The sequence below is a fragment of the Carassius auratus genome, chromosome 43, assembly GCF_003368295.1.
Source record: "Carassius auratus strain Wakin chromosome 43, ASM336829v1, whole genome shotgun sequence".
Classification (NCBI taxonomy): domain Eukaryota; kingdom Metazoa; phylum Chordata; class Actinopteri; order Cypriniformes; family Cyprinidae; genus Carassius; species Carassius auratus.
In genome coordinates, this window is record NC_039285.1 from 18,655,738 (window position 1) to 18,676,279 (window position 20,542).

General features: G+C 40.2%; 1 long non-coding RNA gene across 1 annotated transcript; it reads left to right on the top strand.

Annotated features, from left to right (window-relative positions):
- Positions 1–10,608: 10,608 nt before the first annotated feature.
- Positions 10,609–13,150, top strand: LOC113061828 (uncharacterized). The gene is made up of 2 exons (XR_003278446.1): positions 10,609–11,350; positions 13,063–13,150. It is a non-coding gene; the product is annotated as an uncharacterized LOC113061828 (long non-coding RNA).
- Positions 13,151–20,542: the final 7,392 nt, after the last annotated feature.

Below are 20,542 nucleotides of genomic sequence, written 5' to 3' on the forward strand. Positions count from 1 at the left end.
GGAATGGAGACGTCATGTCAGTGACTGATAAATTGGGATATCGCTCCGATAGACCGATCTACTTTGAGTGTAAACTAAACTAAGCAATGCACATTGGCATAAAATTATTGCATCCAGCTACTGCTTATGACAGCGTGAGTATAGTAAGGCAGCAGGTGCAATGCATACCAGGTTTTTGCTGACCTGGTGGCTCTGTTTCCTCCTTCAGGGAACGAGGGTTACCATACGTAATCGAGATGTTCTCTTTCAGTCAAAGTGCCATGGGTACTGCCCCTTCCAGTGCCCTGTGCGAGTCACCGGCACCCCTATTTTTGGTGTAGGCCAGGGCTTGGGACAAGTAGTTACACTCACCATTGACAAAGTCCTATCACATTGATTGAGACTGGATAACACTGGGAAAACATACCCGTTCTACTGGGAACAGGGATGCTGTGGAAGCCCCATCCTTCCCAAAGGAGTTTTCAGAAGAAAATACACATATAGCATCCATTTAGATGTATATGGAAATATTGGAGGTGATTGTAACCCTCTTGGGAAAGCAGAAGTCTGCTGGCAAAACACGGGGTCTAAGGCTATATCATGGACTATACACATACAAGTGCTGCTTAGGTCTCAATATGGAACCCAGCCTTATGGTTCTCACGGATTCATCGTGAAGGCCTGGTGCCGGATGTTCCGCTTTGCCTAGCTGCCAAGGGTGATGGAGGATCTGAACAAGGTCTACAGTACGGACACTCTGTAGCAGTTTTAGTAAGCTGACACTAACTGGGGCCTCTCAGTGCCATTACTCATTTGAGGTGAGAACACAGGAAGTACCGGCTCTACACGAAGGCTATAGTATCTAGCAAACATGTTGGGGGTCGCCCAGCCCGCAGCTCTACAAATTTCTGTCAGCGAGGCACTGCAAGCCAGCGCCAAGGAGGAATCCAGTGGGCCATACTCTGCTTAGAGATAGCATTCCCCTTCAGCTGGCATCCTTAAGAGCTTGTCTGAGGTCTTGAAACGATGTGTCATGTCTACATAGCATATTAATGCTCGGACAGGACAGAGCAAAGCCAGGACTGGGTCTTCCTCCTCCAGGGGCAGTGCTTTCATGTTCACCACTTGGTCTTTGAAGGGCGTAGTGGGAACCCAGCCCAAACTGTAGGCATGAATCCTTGACCGAAAATGCATGCAGGTCCCCTACCCTCTTGATGGAGGCCAGTGCAAGCAGAGTTTTCAAAGAAAGAAACATTAGCTCAACTCAATGCAAAGGCTCGAATGGGTCCTGCTGTAGTGATTTTAGATTTTAGGATTTAACCTCCTGGCCCCTCTGAGGAATCAGATGACGAGGTCATGCTTAGCTAAAGGCTTCCCATTCACAGGGTCATGATATGCAGCAACCTGGACTTTGAGGGTGTATGGAGACAGCCTTCGCTCCTGTCCTTGCTGCATAAAGGAAAGCACGACTACAGTCTAACATCTCCGGGAGTCATGTCAGCAATAAGAACACCACTCCACGAACAGGTTCTACTTTAAGGTGTAAGCGTCTATCGTAGATGGTGCGGTCACCGAAGTGATGGTGATTGCTAGCTCCCTGTATGTCATCTAGAACCTTTGGATTGCCCATGAACTCCATTTCCTATAATCCCATGCCTAGGGTTAATCACCGCCAGGTGTTCCCCATTACCACACCCCTATATATACTGTGTCAGTCATGGCGAAGTCTTGTATAGCCCAGTCTGACATCTCCGAGCATTTCCCTTGTGTTTATTCCTTCCGTGTCTGATCTTGGATTGTTTATACTGCCTGTGATTCTCTGCCCCCTGCCCCAACCTCTGCCTGGTATTGTTTCTGTTTCTGGATATCCTTTGATATTCTCTACGCTGTTATCTGATTACTGCCTGTCTGACCATTCTGTAAATAAATATACTGCCTATTGGATCAGAAGTTATAGACAACACCAAAAGCTTCTAAAAGCGTATTGAACTCGTTGCTCACTGAAGACACTTGGATGGAGCAGGGGAATGTGGTCACTCAGTTCCAAAGTGAAAAGCTGTTATGCATTACACCTGCTGCCTTTATTATAATCACAATGTGATCAGCGGAAGCTGGATGAAATAATTGCATTTAGTTTACACTCTAATTAGATTGGTCTATCGAAGTGTTATCCCAATTTGTCGGTCACCAATGTGTGACATTGAGTGTGACTGACTGAAAGGGAACCATGATTAATAATATGGAATTATTATAAGAAATTATAAATTAATTTTATACATTTTATTTTCTGCCTGTTTTTTTTTTCCAGAACTACATATATACATTTTTTTTTTTTTTTTTGCTTGTTTCAGAAAGGAAAAAAAATGGCAGAATATATATATATATATATATATATATATATATATATATATATATATATATATATATATATATATATTTCTGTGTGATTAATTTTGAGTCCTGATAAATTAATTCATTATGACCAATGTATCACTTTTTCTATAGCAAAGAGCTGCAAGGGTCCGATTTTGTAAATCCGCACCCGCCCGTACCAGCAGTGCTTAAAACCGCATCCGACCCGTTTTCCGACAGCAGCACTAATTAAAATCCGCACCCAACCCGACCCGCTTAAAATAGAACCGACACCCGACCCGCACCCGAAATCAAATCAGTTAAGCCAATCAAATTAGACACTGTTTTCCAATTTTATTGCCAGGTCATACAGAAGTTATTTATGGAAAACTCTTTTTAAAAGATATTCGTTTTTATACATTTTATCTTAATTTTGATCAATGTTTTATCAATCAATTACCCGTATTTAATAAATAAGAAGCAAATATATAGCAGACAATGTAATAACCTTAGTGTAATTGACAGAATTACTAAAAAATATTTTGCTACCTAAAAGTTAAATATTTTTTTGTGTCACGCATGCATGCATGTCTATTTCCCTCATATTAAATATAAAACACATGTGGACTGATATTTTCCCAATGTCTTGACTCCTTTATTAATGGAGTATATTGGTATTAAATGCATTTTCTGAGAATTTATATTTCACGTTTTTACTGCAAATGTCGAAATACATGCTCTTTGGTCCATCAGTGTTTGAGTCCCTGATCACATTAGAATAAAATATCTCATAATAAAATGCAAAATTGACTGATTTTTGAATGTATATGCATAGTTCTCATCAGTCAGAAATACAGATAAACGCTTTCATTTGTTGTATTTTTGATCCTGAAAGAAAACAAAACAAACAAAAGAGCGAATCATACCACCGTCTGAGGTTGTGCTTCAAGTCGAACGCACCCATTTTTAAATCGTTCACAGCTAAGCATTGCGAGAGGCAGATCTGCGCCAGAGCGCACATGTGAATGAGCTGCACAAAGTCATTTTCAGATGCAATTAAAAAAAACAACAACAACCCTGGATAGCCTAGATTAGGCCCATATTCACAAATGTGTTAGCTATGGAATGAAATATCTGATATTCCGATTGTAAAATACATGTAAATGGAAGTGCATTGTTGTTTAAACACCTTTATAACGATCGCGTTAGTTGACCTGTCTGCGCGATATAATTGTATGACACAAATTTTGAAATAGGTTTAAATCAAACACATTTTAATTCAGATTCTGTATATACAGTATTGTTCAAAATAATAGCAGTACAATGTGACTAACCAGAATAATCAAGGTTTTTAGTATATTTTTTATTGCTACGTGGCAAACAAGTTACCAGTAGGTTCAGTAGATTCTCAGAAAACAAACAAGACCCAGCATTCATGATATGCACGCTCTTAAGGCTGTGCAATTGGGCAATTTGTTGAAAGGGGTGTGTTCAAAAAAAATAGCAGTGTCTACCTTTGACTGTACAAACTCAAAACTATTTTGTACAAACATTTTTTTTTTCTGGGATTTAGCAATCCTGTGAATCACTAAACTAATATTTAGTTGTATGACCACAGTTTTTTAAAATTGCTTGACATCTGTGTGGCATGGAGTCAACCAACTTGTGGCACCTCTCAGCTGTTATTCCACTCCATGATTCTTTAACAAAATTCCACAATTCATTCACATTTCTTGGTTTTGCTTCAGAAACAGCATTTCTGATATCACCCCACAAGTTCTCAATTGGATTAAGGTCTGGAGATTGGGCTGGCCACTCCATAACATTAATTTTGTTGGTTTGGAACCAAGACTTTGCCCGTTTACTAGTGTGTTTTGTGTCATTGTCTTGTTGAAACAACCATTTCAAGGGCATTTCCTCTTAAGCATAGGGCAACATGACCTCTTCAAGTATTTTAACATATGCAAACTGATCCATGATCCCTGGTATGCGATAAATAGGCCCAACACCATAGTAGGAGAAACATGCCCATATCATGATGCTTGCACCTCCATGCTTCACTGTCTTCACTGTGTACTGTGGCTTGAATTCAGAGTTTGGGGGTCGTCTCACAAACTGCCTGTGGCCCTTGGACCCAAAAAGAACAATTTTACTCTCATCAGTCCACAAAATGTTCCTCCATTTCTCTTTAGGCCAGTTGATGTGTTCTTTGGCAAATTGTAACCTCTTCTGCACATGCCTTTTTTTTAACAGAGGGACTTTGCGGGAGATTCTTGAAAATAGATTAGCTTCACACAGACGTCTTCTAACTGTCACAGTACTTACAGGTAACTCCAGACTGTCTTTGATCATCCTGGAGGTGATCATTGGCTGAGCCTTTGCCATTCTGGTTATTCTTCTATCCATTTTGATGGTTGTCTTCCGTTTTCTTCCACGTCTCTGGTTTTGCTCTCCATTTTAAGGCATTGGAGATCATTTTAGCTGAACAGCCTATCATTTTTTGCACCTCTTTATAGGTTTTCCCCTCTCTAATCAACTTTTTAATCAAAGTACGCTGTTCTTCTGAACAATGTCTTGAACGACCCATTTTCCTCAGCTTTCAAATGCATGTTCAACAAGTGTTGGCTTCATCCTTAAATAGGGGCCACCTGATTCACACCTGTTTCTTCACAAAATTGATGACCTCAGTGATTGAATGCCACACTGCTATTTTTTTGAACACACCCCTTTCAACTAATTCAACTAATTGCCCAATTGCACAGCCTTAAGAGCGTGCATATCATGAATGCTGGGTCTCATTTGTTTTCTGAGAATCTACTGAACCTACTGGTAACTTGTTTGCCACGTAGCAATAAAAAAATATACGAAAAACCTTGATTATTCTGGTTAGTCACATTGTACTGCTATTATTTTGAACAATACTGTATATTGTTTTTGTTTTCCATATATATATATATATATATATATATATATATATATATATATACGAAAAACAACGAGAAAAAAAAAACAGCTGGCTGATCTTTTACGTCTGTTAACTAATGACTCATACAGCCGTTCAGGCGGTTGTGATTTTTTAAAAGTGGAACGTAGGCCTGTTTTTACGTTTGCACGTGACTGTTTTGAACCCGTGTTTAGACCCGTGTTTCCCGTGTCTGACCCCACCTGCACCCGTATCCGACACAGATGGATATTTTTCACCCGTTTCAGGCAAATTTGCGGGTCACCCTTCGGGTACCCGAACCCGTGCAGGACTCTATTCTATAGTAAAACATCGATGCTTTTGAACTTGAATATTTAACAAAGCATGCAAACAAACTGCCATTCCAGTGACTTATTTCTTAGTTTTCTTATAAATTATCTTTGTTGGTGACATTATGGGGTTGTATGATGTTGTTCTTGAGAGGCGTGTAGAGGGCGGGTTTTAGTGAAGCCCTTTATTTTAAGCCCTGGCTCGCACTGGCCCGACAATGGAAATGCGGCTAATGAGGTCTTCACACGGGTTCTGCCTATGGCTTGTCTGGTTGGCAAGGTCTCTGGTGATATTCAGGGCTGACATCAGTGGCACGTAATGACGTTGATTGGTCAGGTGTAATGCAGGCAAATCAAAACTGAATATTTCAGTCAAAACATTTACCGGTATGGTTTGGTATTGTGCCTGATTGTGCCACTGTGAGAATAGCAGTTATATTCTGCTCATGACATGGACATTATCATTAGTTGTGGCCTAATGATTAGAGAGGTGAATGTGTAAACCGAAGGTAGTGAGTTCGCAGGTCCATATTTTGATTAAAATTTTAAATTAAAAAAAGACAATTTTTGTTTCAAAAGGGAATATGCGAGTAGGCATGAATGATCATACTTATTAGTGTGATTCACACCTGAGTAGACAAAGGCCTGCATAATGAACTGCGTAATTAGCCTTTCAGTCAGGTGTGTGACTGACAGGGAAGAGTTATGAGAATGTGTGGACAAAATAAATGTGTGTGTGTGTGTATGAATGAATATATATATATATATATATATATATATATATATATATATATATATATATATATATATATATATATACAGTACAGACCAAAAGTTTGGACACACCTTCTCATTCAAAGAGTTTTCTTTATTTTCATGACTATTGGTCACACTGAAGGCATCAAAACTATGAATTAACACATGTGGAATTATATACATAACAAAAAAGTGTGAAACAACTGAAAATATGTCATATTGTAGGTTCTTCAAAGTAGCCACCTTTTGTTTTGATTACTGCTTTGCACACTCTTGGCATTCTCTTGATGAGCTTCAAGAGGTAGTCACCTGAAATGGTTTTCACTTCACAGGTGTGCCCTGTCAGGTTTAATAAGTGTGATTTCTTGCCTTATAAATGGGGTTGGGACCATCAGTTGTGTTGTGCAGAAGTCAGGTGGATACACAGCTGATAGTCCTACTGAATAGACTGTTAGAATTAGTATTATGTCAAGAAAAATTGGGAAAACTTTGAAAGTGTCCCCAAGTGCAGTCACAAAAACCATCAAGCCCTACAAAGAAACTGGCTCACATGTGGACCGCCCCAGGAAAGGAAGACCAGAGGATAAGTTCATCCGAGTCACCAGCCTCAGAAATCACAGGTTAACAGCAGCTCAGATTAGAAACCAGGTCAATGGCACACGGAGTTCTGGCACCATACACATTTCTAGAACAACTGTTAAGAGGAGACTCAATTGAACTGAATCAGGCCTTCATGGTAGAATATCTGCTAGGAAACCACTGCTAAAGAAAGGCAACAAGCAGAAGAGACTTGTTTGGGCTAAAGAACACAAGGAATGGACATTAGACCAGTGGAAATCTGTGCTTGGGTCTGATGAGTCCAAATTTGAGATCTTTGTTTCCAACCACCGTGTCTTTGTGCGACGCAGAAAAGGTGAACAGATGGACAGATGGAAGCATGGAGGAGGAGGTGTGGGGGTGCTTTGCTGGTGACACTGTTGGGATTTATTCAAAATTGAAGGCATACTGAACCAGCATGGCTACCACAGCATCTTGCAGCGGCATACTATTCAATCCGGTTTGAGTCTAGTTGGGACATTTATTTTTCAACAGGACAATGACCCCAAACACACCTCCAGGCTGTGTAAGGGCTATTTGACCAAGAAGGAGAGTGATGGGGTGCTGTGCCAGATGACCTGGCCTCCACAGTCACCGGACCTGAACCCAATCAAGATGGTTTGGGGTGAGCTGGACCGCAGAGTGAAGGCAGAAGGGCCAACAAGTGCTAAGCAGCTCTGGGAACTCCTTCAAGACTGTTGGAAGACCATTTCAGGTGACTACCTCTTGGAGCTCAAGAGAATGCCAAGAGTGTGCAAAGCAGTAATCAAAGCAAAAGGGGGCTACTTTGAAGAACCTAGAATATGACATATTTTCAGTTGTTTCTCACTTTTTTTTTTATGTATATAATTCCACATGTTAATTCATAGTTTTGATGCCTTCAGTTTGAATCTGAAATGTTCATAGTCATGGAAAATAAAGAAAACCCTTTGAGTGAGAAGGTTTGTCCAAACTTTTGGTCTGTACTGTGTGTATGTATGTGTGTATATATATACATATATGTAGTTTGTGGTTTATGTAGAATATATATATATAATTATCCCACAAAATGACTTAACAAAATAACTGAGATTCACTTGCGAGTGCAGATAAACTGTTCATTAGGAACAATCAAAGCTGACTTTCAAAGCTGAATTTTTCTTTTTTTTGGCATTATTGCTCTAGTCACACTCTGATTTTTCTACCCACCCCCTTAAAAGAAACATTTGTTGTTATTATTAATGTGGAAATTTTGAAATTGTTTTTTTTTTTTTTTTTAGAAATTGAAAGAACCACATTGCTTGTTACATTTATTAAATGTACATGTATTTGTTACATTATTATTCACATCAAGCTTTTGAATGGTATAGTGTATATTGTTATTGAAACTTCATAATGTTTCACTTGATTATACATTTAGCCAGGAATTACAGTTTGGAAAAAGTCTAACTAGTAAAATGTTTACACATTAAGTAAAACCTGATACAAGTATTTAAATTAATAAAAAGAGACTTACTCGTGTTTCTGATCTCTGCTGACTAAAGCACTTCATTCTTTTTTTTGAGGAAATCCAAAACTTAAATCCTGAGGTAATCATCTCATCTTCACAATCCTTCTCGCTGCTTTATTTTCTGTATGGGTGTTTACGAGCCGCAAGCTTCACGTGGAATATTATAGTCTCAATTAGTGCATTTAGTGTGTGGGCGTGGTCGCATTAGAGATAATGAAGGGAGATGTGAAAGACTGGACATTGCGTTGTTTTTAGATCGATTATCACAGAATATTTTTTTCGGTAGCACTGTTGTTATTCTGTCTGTATAAAAATAAAAGTAGACCCTTACAGATTTGATTGATGTATTGCTCTTATCTGTATGATCAACTGAAAGTGTGATTTAATTTTATCAGGAGAAAATGGCTCATCACAAGTATATGTTAATCGACTCCAGAGGTATACATACGGACTTCAACTTGCACTGCTAAATGAATAAACTGCTATTGTTATTGTTATGTAAGTATGAGGGTTCGATTAGTGTACAGGTATTTTCAAGAGTATTAAACAAAGTGATAGAAAATATAAATTTTCATGAATTTGAAAATATGCCTGATACCACTCATTGCATCACACCATCTCCTGACTGGAATAGTTTACGTCTTTGGTTCTTTTAATTGTGATGATTTTGGCTCATATAAAAAAAAAAAAAAAACATTGGATTGGAAAAAAACCCGACCCGCGCATCACTAGGCTGCATGTGTGAGCACAAGTGATACTGTGGCCGCTGGTCCAGGATTGTAGAAAAACGCTCACTAAAGATGACGCTCATTAAAGCTCACTGGCTAAGTTTTCTCCTCTGAAAGAAAAGGTTGCACAACTGACAGAGTAAGTTACAATATCTGAGATATTGCTGCTAAATTTTTTTTATTTATTTATTTTTTTTAATTGAATGCCATTGCTTAAATTTATATTATTTATCTTATTTTACATTTAATCTTCTGATAATCACTGTTCATATTTTTATTCAAAGCTCAGAATCAAGATAAATGTTTTACTCTTATGTTTCTTATGATAACTGAGATAATGCTGCTAAATTTATTCTTTCTTTTCCTTGAATGTCATTGCTCTAGTTTATTTTTTATATTTAGAAATTTCATATTTTGTTCAAATGTTTAATATATCTGCTGTTCATATGTTCATATATTAGTGTGTTATATGATTAGAATGTTGTCCCGGTTTTGAAATAAAGCACAGCAATTATATTTGAGAGTGTATTTTCCCTTTTCAGGAAAAGTATTGAAAAAGTATCGAAATCGCAATTCCTGACTAGGTATCGGTATCGAAACAATAATTTTGGTATCATGACAATACTAAGAGACTCTTTCACCTAGATATCACACTATATAGACTGTGTATGTTCCCCGAACTAGAAAATACAAAAAACGTCCAAATTAACTTAAGAGTAACAATTTAATCGAGGTTCAACAAATAAAAAACAGATCCAATACGTATAAACAAATGAAAGATAAACAAAACTTGGCTTATTGAATATCAGATACCTTTCTACCAAAACACTTTTTGTAAATAATATGATCACTGATCATAATCTAGATGTGCTCTGTTTGACAGTATCCTGGCTAAAACCTGATGATTACATTATTTTAAATGAGTCCACCCCTCAAGATTACTGTTATAATCATGAGCCGCGTCTAAAAGGCAAAGTGTTGCTTCAATTTATAACAATGTTTTCAGGATTTCTCAGAGGACAGGCTTCAAATATAACTCATTTGAAGTAATGGTGCTTCATATAACATTATTCAGAGAAAAAAATGTTACTGATAAATCCCCTGTGATGTTTGTACTGGCACCATACAGACTTTATTAAAGAGTTTGATGATTTTACATCCAAGTTAGTTCTGGCTGCAGATAAAGTTTTAATAGCTGATGATTTTAATATCCATGTTGATAATGAAAAAGATGCATTGGGATCAACATTTATAGACATTCTGAACTCTATTGGGGTTAGACAACACGTTTTAGGACCTACTCATTGTCGAAATCATACTCTAGATTTAATACTGTCACATGGAATTGATGTTGATAGTGCTGAACATATGCAGCCAAGTGATGATATCTCAGTTTTGTGCAAACTTCAATTAGCCAAAATTGTAAATTCTACTTCTTGTTACAAGTATGTGTTACGCCTGCCTGTTTGCCCCCTGCTGGCTCTGCTACACAGTGCAGACGTTAGTTGGGCAACAGGTGTATTCAATCCCCAATCAGTATTAGTATAAAGATCAGTGCACCTCCAAGTGAACTCTCTCTCTCATTTCTCCCATTCTTTTATTTAATACATATTTTGCTCATATATATATCATCTTCTTATTGTTATGGTTAGTGTCAGATATTGTTTGTTTATTTAATAACCACACGCGCGTGTTGTTTTTTCCCCTAGACGTCAGTTTATTTTGTTTGTTTAATTGTTTGACAATAAATTTGGTTTATTGTTAAAGCATTTGTTGTTGGCCTCTTTTATGTTGCGGTTTGGGAGCCAGCCGTAACATAAAAATGGGAGTCTCGTCCGGATTTTGAACATTTGTTTCTGAGGGACTCTTTTTTTTAGTCTCTTCAGGATTTCCTGTGAGAATTGGCTTTCACTCCGGTTAGACAGTGTGTTTCAGCTGGGTTGCGCGTGAGCGGCCCTTCCATCGGAACACTATTTGTTGTTTTGTTGATTTTGTTTTGCATTTTATTTTGGAGTTTTCGGAAGGAAATCCTGGGTGGGGGTACGCTTCTCGCGCAGCTGATCTCATTTGGAGAACGGTTGTTACGAGGTTCAGCGTTTCAAGTCGCCTCGAGCCCGGCAGTCCTTTGAAGACTAGCTAGGTTAGTTAGTTTCAACAGGCAGGCATATCGGAGATGTAAAAGCCAATGGAAATCCTGGTGAGTACATTTTTCTCCCTTGGTTTTGCTTAATTTGATTATAAAGAGAGCGTGTTTTCGCGTACGTGTGGTTATGTTCATTTTGCCATTTTATATAGGAAGTGGATGTTTGTGTAGACTAGTTAAATACAATTTGATTTGTTTACATGAAAATCTTGGGCACAATAGCAGCTGATGTGATTCGTAAATAAGTTTGAAACAGCTGTTGTGGCCTAGTGAGTAAGACCGATTGTTGTTTACTGTGAGTAAATTAGCACTGCATTGAGTGGTTATGCAGGGTTTTACACATTCCTATTACAAATGTGCATTGATTTGTCCTCTTTATAACACTGAAATGGTTGCAGTAACTTTAAGGTCTGTGTGATTAAGTTGAATGGTAGAAACAGGATTTTTTTTTTTTCTTGTTTAATTATTCACTTGATCTTTTATAGTGTTTCTAGTGTTATAGTGGATTGAGCTAGGTTGTTTTTCTGACACTTTTCGTTGGGAGGTTTTGTTAGAATTATTTGGGCTATTGTAGTCAATTTATTGACTAAATCTTCATTGTGTTAATCGTATGCTTGTTCAAAATGACGTCCACTGAGGAATTGAATGTAGAACTTTCTGATAAATTTCTAGATAGGTGCACCAAAGAACAACTTTTAGAAATCGCAGAGAGTCATGCACTCATTTTGAATAGTAATGATAAGAAACGCAAGGAGGATTTGTTGAGGGCTGTTAAAAGCCAGTTGATAGCCAAAGGAATTCTGGATGTAGGAGAATATCCACTTATGGAGAGAGATGTCATGTTCACAGAGAAACAAACACAGTTTGAAACTGAGAGACTATCGTTAGAAGGTACTCAAGCATTAAAAGATAGGGAATGGGAAAACCGGATTCAGTTAAAAAAATTAGAGCTTGAACAGGAGCGTGAACGTACAAAATTGGAGCTGAAAAAGTTAGAGTATGCACGTGAGAGTGAACGTGAACATAGGCAGTATGAGATGAAGAAGTTAGAACTTGAATTGGAAGTTAGGAAAGCTGAAGCTTCTAAATCTGTTCAGTTTGTACACTCTTCTTTTGATGTTGGTCGAAACATTAAGATGGTTCCTCCATTCTGTGAACGTGATGTTGACAAGTATTTTGCCCATTTTGAAAGAGTTGCTTCTTCTCTAAAATGGCCAGAAGAAGTCTGGACTTTGCTTCTGCAGTGTGTTCTGACGGGGAAAGCTCAAGAAGTGTTTTCTTCTCTTTCTGAAGAAAAGAGTGTAGATTTTCAACAAGTAAAAACAGCCATTTTGAGAGCGTATGAGTTAGTACCAGAGGCTTATCGCCAACGTTTTCGTAGCTATAAGAAACTTGAGAAACAAACGTATGTTGAATTCGCGACCAGCGAGTTTATTCTGTTGTGGAAAAGGAGGCGCTTGCTCTTGTTCTGGCTATCCAACACTTTGAGGTCTATTTGGGATCATCTGCTAGTCCGATTGTGGTTTATACCGACCATAATCCTTTGGTGTTTTTACACCGAATGAAAGATCGTAACCAGAGGATAATGCGGTGGAGTCTCTTCTTGCAACCATTTTCCCTTGACATTAAACACATCCGGGGCAGTGACAATGTCATTGCCGATGCCCTATCCCGAACATAAAGGTTGTATATTTTGTTGTCTCCTTATTTTTTTTTTTTTTTTGTTTTTTTCCCCTCTACTTGTCTCTTTCTATCCTGTTTCCTAGGGCCCAGGAAGCAGGAATCCGGAACCAAGTGGAGTGGGATCATCGGTGGAAATTTTGATGTTTTTTTAGTATTCCTTAGAGGAATACTTTTGTGGGGGAGGTGTTACGCCTGCCTGTTTGCCCCCTGCTGGCTCTGCTACACAGTGCAGACGTTAGTTGGGCAACAGGTGTATTCAATCCCCAATCAGTATTAGTATAAAGATCAGTGCACCTCCAAGTGAACTCTCTCTCTCATTTCTCCCATTCTTTTATTTAATACATATTTTGCTCATATATATATCATCTTCTTATTGTTATGGTTAGTGTCAGATATTGTTTGTTTATTTAATAACCACACGCGCGTGTTGTTTTTTCCCCTAGACGTCAGTTTATTTTGTTTGTTTAATTGTTTGACAATAAATTTGGTTTATTGTTAAAGCATTTGTTGTTGGCCTCTTTTATGTTGCGGTTTGGGAGCCAGCCGTAACATATGGAAGAACCATCATGGGGCGGCAGTGGCTCAGTGGTTCATGTAGGTTGTCTACAAACCGGAAGGTTGGTGGTTCAATCCCCGGCTCCACCTGACCAAGTGTCGAGGTGTCCTTGAGCAAGACACCTAACCCCAGCTGCTCCCGACGAGCTGGATGGCGCCTTGTATGGCAGACACCGCTGTCGGTGTGTGAATGTGTGTGTGAATGGGTGAATGTGAGGCAAATTGTAAAGCGCTTTGGATGGCCATGTGGTCTGTTGAAAGCGCTATATAAATGCAGTCCATTTACCATTTACCATCACTTCTACCACAAAAGACTGCTTTTTAAGTTATCTTCCTGATGCATCCGAATTCCTTAGCATACCCAAAACCTCAGAACAACTCGATGTAACAGAAACTATGGACTTTCTCTTTTCTAGCATTTTAAATACAGTTGCTCCTTTATGCTTAAGGAAGGTCAAGGATATCAGTATGACACATGGTATAATGAGCATACTCGCACCCTAAAGAGAGCAGCCCAAAAAATGGAGCGCAACTGGAGGAAAACAAAACTAGAGGTATTTTGTATTGCTTGGTGGTAAAGTAACCTATCCTACAGAAAAGCATTAAAAACTGCTAGATCCGATTAGTTTTCTTCTATTTTAGAAGAAAACAAACATAACCCCAGGTATTTATTGAATATAGTGGCTAAATTAATAAAAGAATAAAGCCTCAACAAGTGTTGACATTTCCCAACATCACAGCAGTAATGACTTTATGAATTACTTTACTTCTAAAATCTATAATATTAGAGATAAAATTGTAACCAATCAGCCGTCATCTACAGTATCGCATCAGACAGTGCACTATATATCCCCTGAGGAACAGTTTCACTCATTCTCTACTATAAGAGAGGAAAAATTGTATAAACTTGTTAAATCATTCTAAACCAACAACATGTATGTTAGACCCTATACCATCTAAGCTCCTAAAAGAGAAGCTTACAGAAATCATAGATCCTTTTCTCACTATTATTAATTCCTCATTGTCATTAGGATATGTCCGCAAAACCTTCAAACTGGCTGTTATTAAACCTCTCATCAAAAAAACACAACTTGACCCCAAATAACTAGTTAATTATAGACCAATCTTGAATCTCCCTTTTCTGTCCAAGATACTAGAAAAGGTGTTATCCTCACAATTATATTCCTTCTTAAAGAAAAATGGTATATGTGAGGATTTCCAGTCAGGATTTAGACCATATCATAGTACTGAGACTGCTCTCCTTAGAGTTACAAATGACCTGCTCTTATCATCTGATCGTGGTTGTATCTCTCTATTAGTTCTATTGGATCTTAGTGCTGCGTTAGACACAATTGACCACAACATTCTTTTTCATAGACTTGAACACTTTGTTGGCATTAATGGAAGTGCATTAGCATGATTTAAATCGTACTTATATGACCGCCATCAGTTCGTAGCAGTGAATGAAAGAGCTATCATATCGAGCACAAGTGCAGTATGGAGTACCTCTAGGCTCAGTACTAGGGCCGCTACTCTTCACGCTTTATATGTTACCCTTGGGAGATATCATCAGAAAACATAGTGTTAGCTTTCACTGTTATGCTGATGATACTCAGCTCTATATTTCTTCGTGGCCCGGTGAAACAAACCAATTTGAAAAACTAATGGAATGCACAGTCGATATAAAAAACTGGATGACGAATAATTTATTACTGCTAAATTCTGAAAAAAAAAACCCAGAGGCGTTTAGTTTAGAGATATTTGTGTTTATATGCCTGAATTCAAAATCTACAAGCTTTGGGTTTGCATTGTTTTAGATTTAACGAACTGTGATTCATTAGTTCAGAACCAATGAATCACTGAACTGCTCATCCGTTACACCCCCCCTCCCCCTTCCGTTGGATAAAGTCCCACACACATCACATCATCGGACGGCAATCATCACGATGGGCAGATGACAGGTGAATCATGATGGTCGTGTAGCAGGTGGATCAAGATGGCAGGTGGTTCCTGGAGCTGAGGATTCAGCTTGATGAGGTTCGTTGTGGTCTTTGACTTGGCGCCCCCTTTCTGGGGATTCCATCGGAGACCTCCAGCTATGGTTGTCGTGAGTTTGGCTGTAGAGGTTCGCATCTTGTTGAGTCTTCTGTATAAGATGAAGGTCACGCCAAGGGTCAGGGTGTGACCGATGACAGTGGAGATGCACTGTGCAGTGTCGGCAGCAGTCCAGGCTCGGACCGCAGATTATGGGTTCAGAATGGGCTGTTGAGACAGTGCTTGGAGGGCTGTGTTGATGGGAGTAATGTCAATGTGTCGGGTGGCACCTTTCGGTACTTGAATCCACATGCTCTGGTCAAGGTGACCAGGAGTTGCAACCCGCAGATTCCTTCATCGTTGTCTCTGAGGAAGGGTTTGCTAAGGCAGAGATAATGAATGTCTTTGGTCAAAGTACACATGTGCAGGTTTGGGGCCAGGTACAGCTGTGTGTCGCTGTCATGGTAGGCCACCACATCTGGAATGTGTGTCTTGGTGTGGGTGTTGCTTTTCCACAACCTGACATTGACAATGTCTTTAAGTCTGTAGACTTGGCTTAACTCGCTGATGGGTTGGTTCAGGAGCACATCCACTTCCCTCTGTTTGGGACTGACGTGCAGTAGGATGGCGCTATCCAGAGAGTTGGCCAGATGTATTTGTAGCAGGTCAGCTGGCGTGGTGATGGCGTAAGCCAGCACAGTTAGCACAAGGCTTAAGGGTATCATGTACAGTGGGGTTTTACCCGTGGTTAGGCTTTCATTGGAGAATTTTACCTCCCACAGCATGTCTGTCGTTAACGCTGTAAACAGCTGAGTCTGGGCAAAGTCATTCTGGTAGACAGTAAACAGCGGTTTCATGGAGTTCACGGTCTGGTTCGCTGCATTGACACTGGACATACCAATGTTAAACAGAGTTCTGGCGGCAGCAGCGGCTCTGAGCGAAGCTCCCGGGAACTGTTTGGAGTGGTGGTGGTGTCCACCTAACTCCATTTGTGTAACAGTCACTTTCTCATGTTGGCTGAACATGTGTTTGACATCAGCCTCAGTGTGAGTGAGGGAGTCCTCTATCCATCGGACACCTGTCCAGCTATATTGGGTTACAGTGCTGGGGTAGTGTGCTCTTTCGTCGGTGATCAGGAGTCTCAGTGGTTCTCTCGTTGGCTGACAGCACAGCATGGCAAACCACAGCAGCATCCTGGTACAGATAACAGGGAGAGAGAGAGAGAAAGGGGAGGAAGAAACAAGTTAGGGCTGTCTTTGGTTGGACAGGGCAGTCTCTTTGCTTTGTGGGCGGCGACTGGGTTTAGCTTGCCACTGGGTTTAGGTTGCCTTGGCCCATGTTTTGCCACAACTTGCTGCTAGCATGACACTTGCTTCAGTGTCTCGTCAGTGGCTCTGGTGCTGCGTTGTGCAGCACATGATGCGTCATAGAAATATATTGGCTTTTTCCCCCTTTTGCTCCGTGGCATTACAAGCCCTGGCATTGTGATGTCAAATGGTGTACAACCCACAATGTTGTTCTGTGCATGCAGCATGTGCTTTGTATCTTGCAGTGGTCTGGGGCATTGGTTGTGAAGGACTGTAGACTGGGTGCCAGAGTGGATGGAGGGGTCTGAGAGGTGGTTAAGCAAAGTCATTATGGAGGTTTCAGAAGCCCGCATCTCCGCTATGTTGGTCTTTTTAGACAGCAGAGCCAGTGTAAGCAGTTCTGAGGTAGGCAGTTTAGCTAGTGAAGTTCTCATGCTGTGTGTAATCACTTTAACTTTGAAAGTGGGTGGGTGGGTTGGGAGTGACCACAGCCTGTTGTTTAGTGTGCCCATTTTGGTGAGGGTGTCAGTTCTTGTTTAGACCTGGTAGCTTTGAGTGTCCTTTTACCCTTTTCCAGTACACAGTCACATTGTGTGTTTTTGTGATGTTATCACATTGCTGGAACAGGTGTTGGTGTTTGACTGGCTTGTTGTTTGCAGTTTTGAAACCATCCTGTTTCCTGTTTGGAAGATGGCACACGAAACTGAGTCTAGCATAGTTCGAGTCTGTACAGGCTTTGTTCAAACAGATGTTGAATTCAGCTGGTGAGTCGGCATAGTCGAACAGACACCTGTTGAAGGTGAAATGTCGGTTGCCAAATGTGAATGCCAGCTTGTGTTGGTTTTCCGGGTGCACCGGAATGGTCCAGAATCCAGAGGCCACATCAAGTGTAGGGAAGATTGTGGCTCCTCTGATTCGAGGCATTTCTTGTTCTAGCTGGGTCCTGCGCCATTGTGACAGCAGCACCTGTTGATTCAGTTTCCTGTAGTCAAGTCACCTTTATTTATATAGCACTTTAAACAAAATACTTTGCTTCAAAGCAACTGAACAACATTCATTAGGAAAACAATGTGTCAATAATGCAAAATGATAGTTAAATGCAGTTCATCATGGAATTCAGTGAAGTCATCTCTGTTCAGTTAAATAGTGTCTGTGCATTTATTTGCAATCAAGTCAACGATATCGCTGTAGATGAAGTGACCCCAACTAAGCAAGCCAGAGGCAACAGCAGCAAGGAACCGAAACTCCATCGGTGACAGAATGGAGAAAAAAACCTTGGGAGAAACCAGGCTCAGTTGGGGGCCAGTTCTCCTCTGACCAGACGAAACCAGTAGTTCAATTCAAGGCTGCAGCAAAGTCAGATTGTGCAGAAGAATCATCTGTTTCCTGTGCCTTGTCCTGGTGCTCCTCAGAGACAAGGTCTTTACAGGGGATCTGTATCTGGGGCTCTAGATGTCCTGGTCTCCGCTGTCTTTCAAGGCAGTAGAGGTCCTTTCTAGGTGCTGATCCACCATCTGGTCTGGATACGTACTGGATCCGGGTGACTGCAGTAACCCTCTAATCTGGATACAGACTGGATCTGGTGGCTACGGTGACCTCGGAATAAGAGAGAAACAGACTATTATTAGCGTAGATGCCATTCTTCTAATGATGTAGCAAGTACATAGGGTGTTATGGAAAGTGTTCCCGGTTCCGGTTTACCTAATTAATGCAGCCTAAAAATCCTTTAACGGATTTGGATATTAAAAGCATAATAGTATGTTATGTTTAAGCCAGGTTAAAGAGATGAGTCTTTAATATATTTAAACTGCAAGAATGTGTCTGCCTCCCGAACAATGTTAGGTAGGTTATTCCAGAGTTTAGGCGCCAAATAGGAAAAGGATCTGCCGCCCATTCAGGGCTTTATAAGTAATAAGCAATATTTTAAAATCTATACGATGTTTGATAGGGTGCCAGTGCAGTGTTGACAGGACCGGGCTAATATGGTCATACTTCCTGGTTCTAGTAAGAACTCTTGCTGCTGCATCTTGAACTAGCTGTAGTTTGTTTACTAAGCGTGCAGAACAACCACCCAATAAAACATTACAATAATCTAACCTTGAGGTCATAAATGCATGGATTAACATTTCTGCATTTGACATTGAGAGCATAGGCCATAATTTAGATATTTTTTTGAGATGGAAAAATGCAGTTTTACAAATGCTAGAAACGTGGCTTTCTAAGGAAGACAATGGTGTTTGCCACTCGCCGTCAGGTTTGAAGACGGGCCAGATGGGGGCTGAGTAGGTGCTGTTGCATGGATGGATGACACCTTTCTCAAGTATAGATTCGATGATCTCCTACACTGGTTACTTTACTTTACTTTTACTTTACTTTATACTTTATTGTCAGACTGTGTCTGAAATTTTTCTTGCATAACAGTATTTATGTTTACAACATTTAACATACATTCTACATTGACATTCACTCTAGCACGTACAATTATACATTTCATACAACATTTATACATCCGCAACACCGTCCCAATACTCTTGATCTCTGATTAGGTGTTTTTGTTCAGTGCAAGGATTGCCTGGTGCACAAAAGAATTTTTCAGCTTCACTTTCTTAAATTTGGGAACTCTATACCTCCGTTGTGACGGTAATAATTCAAAGTCTTTATGCAGTATATGCGTTCGTGTGAGGCGATGGGAATCTTGTCCTGTTTGACAGAAGTGGGAGGAGCATCAGGGTGCGTAGGTATGCGCACCGTGTGTAGGTTGGTAAGACCACAGTCTAAATAGTCTTTGGCACAGGATTCTTTGAGCTTATAAAGAACTTGTCAGAGTCTTTGGCGATCTGTATCGCTCTGAAATGTATGAGCGTAAAATTTGCTGCACTTGAGATTGAAAACTTGTGTAAGGCTCCTCCATCGGTGTGTCATCAGTCAGTTTGGTATTGAGAGGTGTAGCAGCTTCATCAGTCTCACTGACATTCTGGTGGAAGACTGTGTAAACTGCGAGGTGTTGGTCCTCTGTCAGAATCCATTCGGCACATCTGGTCACCGACATGACAGATGTGATTGCGACGGATTTGTGTTGTTTGTACTCCCTTCGGGTATCATTGCAGGTGGAATGGACCCAATGACAGGTAGTACAAGTTCAAAGTCATTAAAGTCATGGTTTATTAGCCATCCAAGCTGGTAGGCCTTGGGAATGTTGATTTCAGTTGCCGTGCAGTTGTTGAAAAGGATGTAGACTACACAATATGACACTTCAGTGAGGGGTGTGGCTTCAAGTGTGAGTTCCACACATTCAGGTGAGGGTTGGAAGAAACCCAGCGTGTGGTTTAAGGTTTGACCACATTGCATGTTGAGCCGAACAGCGACCCATTTGGTGTAAGCTGGTACCACCGTTCCCTGTTCGTTGACTAAGGTGCAGAGGAGTGAACTTGGGCTTTGGTCTGCCGTTGGGGCTGTGTACCCATGGCTGGCTGCTGGGGTTCCCGTGACCTCTGTGACCTTGCAGTCTGGCTCTGTGGGAGTTCCCGTGACCTCTGTGACCTGACAGTCTGGCTCTGGCAACCTGTGTGGCTGGAGGGTAAGAAGTTCTCGCACTTGAGCAAAGACTTTCAGCTGTTTGAAGTTCAGTAAAGGGTCAAAGTGGTCTAGCAGGTCTTTGCCGATGAGA